At 40.8% G+C, this 8,063-nt stretch overlaps 1 protein-coding gene across 1 annotated transcript in view; it reads right to left on the bottom strand.

Annotated features, from left to right (window-relative positions):
• The window catches only part of TUBA1B (tubulin, alpha 1b), a 61,967-nt gene that overhangs the window by 40,906 nt on the left and 12,998 nt on the right, over positions 1 to 8,063 (bottom strand). The gene's annotated exons all lie outside the window — the stretch shown is intronic.

Raw genomic sequence — 8,063 nt, 5'->3', positions numbered from 1 at the left:
GTCAGAAGACTTCTCCTTTCCTGCTGCCTTTTTGGGCTTCGTTTCCACTTTTGCAGGCGGCTTAGCTGACAGCCTCGCTGATCTCCTCTTGGGCTCCTCCTTCACCGCACCCTCGGCCGAGCTGACCTTCCTCTTGGGCATGTTGGCGACAGGGAGGGCTTGTGCCGGGTGCCGGTGGGCCGCGGTGCGCACAGAGCCTTAGCGAAGCTGGGTTGCTCTGGCCTCATTTGCCTATTTTTTAATTGATTGTTTTTCTTTTGGTTGTTAATTTGTAGAAATATTTTCTTTTCAAAACTTGTTGTTATTTAAATGAAAGTTTACAAAGCTGACTGATTTTCCACTCGGTTCATACACATTTTGTTTTGTGGCATTGACTGTAATCCTCACAATATAATAGCACTCTTCCTTCTCTATCTCTGTGCTTCTCATTTTCATTTGTCCCTCTTCTTTGTTGTTGTTGTCCAGTCACCTGTGACTCATAGCAACCCCTATGTACAACAACTCTGAACCCTACCATGTCCTGAGCCAGTCTCACTAACTCTGATACATCAACCCCCATCTCCCAAGTCACTGTATCAATCCATCTCATTCTAGGTCTTCCTCTTCTGCACTGTCCCTCCATCCTTCTGAGCATGATGTTCTTCTCCAAGGATCGGTGCTTCCTAAAGTATGTGAGACAGAGCTTCAAAAATCTAACCTCCAAGGAGAAACTTGGTTTCACCCTCTCCAAGACAGATCTATTTGTTTTCTTGGCGGTCCATGTATTTCAAGACTCTTCTCTAGCACCACAACTCAAAGGTATCAATTCTTCTTCTGCCATTCTTAGTCATTATCCAGCTCTCTGATGCATAGCAAGCAATTGTGAATACCATGGACTGAATCTCTAGACTGACATCGTTGCTTCTCAGTACTCTGGAGAGGTCCTTGATAGCAGAGTTATCTAATGCAATTCGTCTTTTGATTCCCTGACTGCTGATGCCAAGAGTGTTGATTGTGGAGCCAAGCAAGCTATAATTGTTAACAACCTCAGTCTCTTTTCCAACCATCATGGTGCTGCCAGTTGGCCGAGTGGTAAGAATCATGTGTTGTTGTTTTTTTCTCTTTCTTTCTTGCTGTGTAATGCCAAGTCAGATCTGATTGACACAGGAGGAGATTGCCCCTCCTTCTCCAGTGGAGCATCTGGTGGATTCGAGCCACGCACCTTCGGGATTGCAGGATCGCAGCTTCTTGCCACCAGAGCTCTCTAGAACCTTTGTCTTCTTGATGTTGACCTTCAATCCAGATTGAAGACTACAGTCCTTGACCTTCTGCAGCAAGTGCTTCAGGTCAGTTTCAGCAAGCAAGGTTGTGTCATCTGCATAATGTCAGTTGTTGATGACTCTTCCTCCAATCCTGATGCCACATTCTTCCTCATAAAGTCCTGCTTCCTGAATGATAAGTTTTGTGTATAGATTTAAAAGATAAAGAGACAAGACACATCTCTGACACACTCATTTACTGATTTTGAACCATGCAGTGTTTCCCTGCTCTTTTCTTTTTTTTAAATTAATTAATTTATTTATTTTATCTGTGTACCATCAAATTGGATCTGACTAGTACAGGAGGCGATTGCTCCTCCTTCTTCAGCAGAGCATCTGGTGGATTTGAACCGCGCACCTCTGGGATTGCAGTGCAGTTTCCTGCCACTAGGCCACCAGAGCTCGCCCCCTGCTCTTTTCTTGAGGACTACTTCCTGGTCTGAGTATAGATTTCGCATAAGCACAATCAAATGTTTTAGGATTCCCATTCTCCTCAAGGTTAACCACAATTTGTTGTGATCGACTTTTATTTCTGAGCAAAAGCTGCCTTTTTTAATCTTGACTGGGTGACTAGTTTAAAGAGTGTGATTTCCTTCGTATTATTGATCACCTTATATGTCTATCTATTGTTTGACTGAAAGTTGCATCATAGAGATGATTTCAGTTTGATTAAGGACCATTGTCTTTGAGATGCTGCCAGTTTGTATCAGGCCAGTTATTTATTAGTTGCCATCAAGTTGATTACAACTCAAGCAACTCTATGAACTGCATATCAGAAACTCACCTTAACCTGGGCCATCGTCACAATCTCTGCCCTAGGCCCTTCTTACAGTTACTGTATCAGTCTATTTCTTTCAGCATCATTGTTTCGATCAGACTAATAGGTCTGGTCTTTTTATTTTTTTATGATTCTGAGTTTTATATTCTAAAATTTTTCTTTCACTCTGACAGGGAGTTTTTGTTGTGTTACCTTCAAAGAGATTAAAGAGATTGCTGTAACTAGACACCATCTGGTTCTTCCAGTTTCAGAATAATAGAGCCTGAAGTTTGAGTGCTCTGCTAGACAATCTTTGATTGTCTTTACTTTGCTCTGGATGGAAAGAGACCAATAGCTGCACCTTAGATGACCCCTCACAAGCTTTCATGACCCCAATCATTACTGCTCACAACAGTAGGCTGTAAAACATTTTCTTTGTGGACTACCAAATTATGCCAATTGACTTTTGTGTCCCCTAAGAGTATGGTTCTGTGCTTCCAGGCCCAGTGACTTGTTTCCTCAAAATAGAGTCCTTTTATTTTTTTAACTAGTTCTTTGTAGGATGGTAAAACTTTGTTTCACATACTTTAAGCATGTTGTCAGGAGGAGCCAATCTCTGGAAAAAGACATCATACTGGAAAAAGTGGAGGGTCAGAGTAAGAGAGGAAGACATGCAACAAGATGGATTGACACAGTGACTGTAACAGTGGGCTAGAGCACAGCAGAGATTAGGATGGTGGTGCAGGATAGGGCAAGGTTCAGATCTCTTGTTCATAAAGTTGACTCGGTAACTCCTAACAACAACAACAATAACAATTTTTATAAATTTACTCTCTGTTTGCTCTAGCATATACATGGATCTTTACTAAGGAGTTACACTGCCAACCGAAAGGCAGATGATTCAAATCCACTAGCTGCTCCATGAGAGAAAGATGGCCTAGCTCTGTGATTTACAGCCTTTGAAAACCTTCTAGAGGATCATCTGTGAGTTGGTTCAGACTTGATAGCACATAATGATAACAACAGTTTACAGCACATACAAATATCCTCTGCCAAACTTGCATCATTGTGCATATAGATTTGTTGTGTACCTGTTCATTTTGTCTGCCAGTCTGTGTATCCATTTTTAATGTCTGTTATTACTACTAATACAAGACTGTGTATGTAATAGTATTTACCCTTGTTGTTGAAAGAAAAATGTCACAGCTACTCCCAGGACTAACACCTAGGCCTGACTATTTGAACAAAAACCCAAACCAAACTGATAATATGTCCTGATAAGACAACTGGATGCCTGGATTCTGATAAGGCTCTGGGCCTGATCACAGATTGGCAGGGCCCTTGCCCACAAATTCCAGACAAACGAACACCCTCTCTGTATTTCCCTGACAGCCCCGTAAAAGGAAACTATCTGTCAGCGTGGCACTCTGATCCTCTGTGTGAGCGGGTCACTTGGTGTCCCTCTCTGGTCTTCTAATAAAGGCTTTTTTGCTACTTGGGACCAACTTCTTTCTTTCTCATCCTCAACTTTTTTTCTCCTACTTAACAGTTATGCCTGTAACTCTTTTTTTTAAAGTTATTTGGATTTTATTTGATATTGAACCATTTATTCCTGAGCTGTATCTTTTTGTTTCTTCTGGGAGATCTTTTTCTTCTGGGCAACGTCCTCTTCTGGTTTAGGAACAATCTGTTCCTTTTCAGTAATGATCACCTCAACATGGGGTCAGTCTGACCATGAGCTCTGTACACACATTGGCGCATTTTGAGAGGCTTGTTCACGCCTGGATGAAAAATCCGGAGATTGGTCAGTAAAAGAAACCTTGATGCTGTGAGGGGTACAAAAGGAAGAGAATCAGAATAAAAAGGCAGAAGGAAGGGAAAATAAGAAAAGGACAGGTATTAGAAAGGAAAAAACTTAAGGAGAAAAAGGGGGAAAATGGAAAAAGAAAATCCCAAACTTAAAAAAAAAAAAAAGAAAAAAGAAAGAAACCTGAAAAGCTTTGGTAAAGAAAAATTGAGGAGGATGAAAGGAGAGGCCTGATTGCTGCTTTTTCCACTGTTGTAGGGAGTGGAGGCAAAATGTCTGGTCTGGGACAGTGTTTCTGTCAGTTCCGCAGAAGTCGGAACTTAGGGTGCCCAATCAGGCAGAGGTACTGTTGACCTCAGAGATAGTTGAGGACCCAAGATATGTTCCAGGTGATAGAGTGCATCTCGTATTTTCTAGGTGGCATTGAGGACTGGAGCACTCAGCCTAGGCCAGAGTTTCTGCTGGCCTTAGAGGAGTATTTAGCCTGACTGGGGTTGGGATCAATGCCAGGCAGGAGGCTGAGCACAAGCACTCTCCTGACACAAAGAGATAGTCACTGCCAAACTGGAGATACCTAGGGCTAGCACATTCCAAGGAGGGTGCACTGCTCCAAAGATGGACATGGCATGCTGGGTGTAGAATCCACAGGGTGTGCAGGAGAGGCAGAGACCCCAATGAGAGGTGATGTCTCTGCCAACCAATGGGGTGCCTGCAAGCCAGGTACAATACAGTCTATTGGAACTTGGAGGTGGGGAATAAGTTCCTGTATATGGAGATGTGCACTGTGGTCCTGGAACTAGATACAAAGTGACAGAGCCTGGATTCAAGCAGAGCTGGGATCAGGCCAGAGGAACACTGCTGACCATTGCTAGTTGATGGTGGCATGGAAGAATCACTCCCTTGATCCTCACAAGGTTTGGGGAACACAAAGGAGATGACATTTTCATTTATCAGCCAGCTTCTAGTATGGATATTGCTGTAGTCCCAGGTCCCTGTGCTGACCAGAAAACGACACACAGCTATTCAAAATGGTCATGCTGTACTGAGCCATGCTCTTTACAGTTCACTGCTCTGTCTTCTTATTCCATGTTTTAATTTCATCAGTCAGTGTTTGAAGTGCTTTATAATTTCTTCTGAAACCCAGAATTTTAGGCATATCATCTGAAACTGTTATTTTTATTTTCTGGTCTCTTAGCTGAAGAGGGTCTGCTATCTACTCTGTCATTTTAGCCAGAACTCTTTATGTGCACTTAGTAGCTATATAAGGAGCTCTAGTGGCTTAATGATAAGGAGCTGTGCTGCCAACCTAAAGGCACACAGTTTAAATTCACCAGCTGCTTCCTGGAAAAAGATGGAAAGTCTTCTCCAATATGATTTACTGCTTGTGAAAACCCACTGCAGGGTCAGCTATGAGTCAGTTCCAACTTGACAAAACACAATCATTAGTAGCTATATATTGGTTCATTTTGGAGGTGGTTTTATTTTTATTTTGTCTTTCATTTGTAGTAGCTCCTATTGCAATATCTTTTTCATTTATTTTTTCTTCTATCTGTTAATCTGTATCTAATCTGTTAATCTCATTCAGTATATTTTTTTATCCCAGATATATTTTTAATCTCTACATTTTTTATTCTTTCCCTCATATCAATACTTAAAATTCCTTTACTCTTCTTGAACATATATAATTATAAATTTGGAATTTGTTTCCACCCCCATGAGCAGTGAGTGCTTAGTTTATTGGTCTAAAAAAACCCAAAAACCCAAAACATACATACAAAACAGTTCCTGCGTACAAAAGTCCCTACATACAAAACAGGTTGGGTTTTGTGCTGGAGCATTAAAAGTCCTTTTTAAAAAATGAAATAAAATCTGCAGTCTGGGCCACACAGAGTTGTTTTTCCTGGAAGCACTTGAGTGACTGAGTGTGTGATAGGGACACTAAGGGGAGGCAAGGAGTCCCAGCTATGACACTGTACCCAGACACAGGTTGAAGGGCACCCAGTAAGACCACCATGTGGCTGTGCAAAGCAAGCTCCCGCAGCCAGTGGATATTTTCGGGACCAGCCTGGAGTCAATGTTAAAACTGATGGGTACCCGGCACCGTGTGGCATTTCATCTGCAGAACAGATGTGGTCACTTCTGTGGCCCCAGCCAAGCCACAGGCTGCTGGATTTCTCCTACTCTGCCAAGCTGTCCCCTTCACTTCAACACTCAGTGCCTAGTCCAAGCACCAGGAGAGGACCAAGAGCAGCAGGCTCCACCAAGTGGGGTTCAGTAACTGTGGCTCTGATGTCACAGCACAGGGCTGACCCTGAAGCCACAGTGCCACACGATCACCTGCCCGGACTTTTAGGTTCTTAGGGGTAGGGATGGGGGCTCAGCCAGAGTGGCTTGGAACATCATGAATTCAAATGCCTGAGGCCAGAACATATCAGGTAACCCTCAGTGCCCACTTGGCTGCTGCTCATTATTTATTAGGGAGCTCAGGTGGCCTAGTGGCAAGAAGCTGCACTGTAATCCCAAAGGCCCGTGGTTCGAATCCACCATCTGCTCTGTGGGAGAAGGATGGGCCATCTCCTCCTGTGTCATTAACTGCCTCTGAAAATCCACTGGAGAGTCACCTATGAGTTGGTTCCCACTCAATGGTACACAACAACAACAACATTATTTGTTTGCTTTACTCTAATAATAGTTTTGAAATAATAATATTACTAGCAACAAGGTTGCTGAAAACTAATATTTTTCAACAATTCCTTTTATTTTAGAGTACATATCATTGCAGATATATAGTGAAATTAGTGTATTTTAGTTTCTTATTTTTTAATTTTTATTTTATTACTTTTTGATATGTGTACTATCAAATCAGATCTGAGTTTCTTATTTTTAAAATATTTTATTTTTTCCATTGTTGCAGATTTTTCTCCCCTCCCCCAGCCTTCCCTTAATGTATCACTTGTTCCAGATTGGTGTTTTACTTTCTCGATATAATTCTCTCTGTAGTTAAGCCATCAGCTCAATACTTGATTTGCTTCATTTGTTTTTTACTTTTAGGGAATTTTCCACCTTGATTTACATAACTTTGTAATATATTTTTATATATCAAATGTAGTAAAGATAGATTTATTAGAAAGTTATATCCCTAAAGGGACGGACCTCTTTTCTTGAAAGAAAATATGGAGGAGAGGCCCAGTTATGTATTTTTTTATAGTAAAAAGTGTTTAACAAAGTTCACTAAGAGATGTCTAATTATACCATGTCCCTCCTCCTATTTCGAATACTTCAAAACTTATTGCTATCCAGTCAGAATTGACTAATAGCTGACCTTCCAGTGGGTTTCTGAGACTGTGTATAGGACAGGAGAAGATAGGATGAATTTGAAGAGTGCCCTTTGATTTGAACTAGAATTTGAACTGCCAAAGAAGTTTAGCCTTTTGGTTGGCCCCACAGCTGCCTATAGGCTTCATCATAGCTCCCTGCCTCCCCTATAAGTAAACATTTTTATTAATTTTGATTCATGTTTTATTGTCTTTTTATAGACTTTATTTTTTAAAGAGGTTTTAAATAGACAGTTTCCATTTATCCTCCATTCTGCTCTTCCCCACCCCACCCACATCCTGTATTCCTATGGTATCTTTGTTACATTTTATGAAAAAATATTGATACATTACTGTTAATGAAAGTTCATAGTTCCTTTTACAGTTCACTCTTTGTGTTGTGTATATAGTTTTGTGGATTTTTTTAAAAAAAGCTACAATGTTATGTGCCCACAGTTAGAGTATCATACAGAACCAACCATTTACTGTTCTAGAAATGTCCTGTGCTTCCCGTTTATGACCACTCACCCATCCATGCTGCAAACACTGATCTTTCTACCAACTCTATTGTTTGCTTTTTCCAGAATATCTCATTGTCTGAATCATAGGATATGTAATTTTTTTTTACTGACTTTTTTCACTTCTTGTTGTTGAGTAAGAGTTGACTCATAGGTGACCCTCCAGCGGGTTTTCAGAGGCAGCAAATCACATAGGAGCAGATTGCCCATCTTTCTCCTGAAGAATATCTGGAGGATTTGAACTGTGGTCCTTTGAATTGGCACTTAGCGTTAGTCATTTAAGATTTCTTTTTTTTTCTATATTTTATTAATTTTCATTTTTTTTTCTATAATTATATTTTATTAATTTTCATAAACATTTACAGAGAT

This window comes from Elephantulus edwardii, unplaced genomic scaffold (assembly GCF_000299155.1).
Source record: "Elephantulus edwardii isolate Elephantulus edwardi_28Jun2011 unplaced genomic scaffold, EleEdw1.0 scaffold00418, whole genome shotgun sequence".
NCBI lineage: Eukaryota > Metazoa > Chordata > Mammalia > Macroscelidea > Macroscelididae > Elephantulus > Elephantulus edwardii.
Note: the sequence above shows the minus strand (reverse complement) of the source record. Positions and strands in the feature narration are given on the sequence as shown.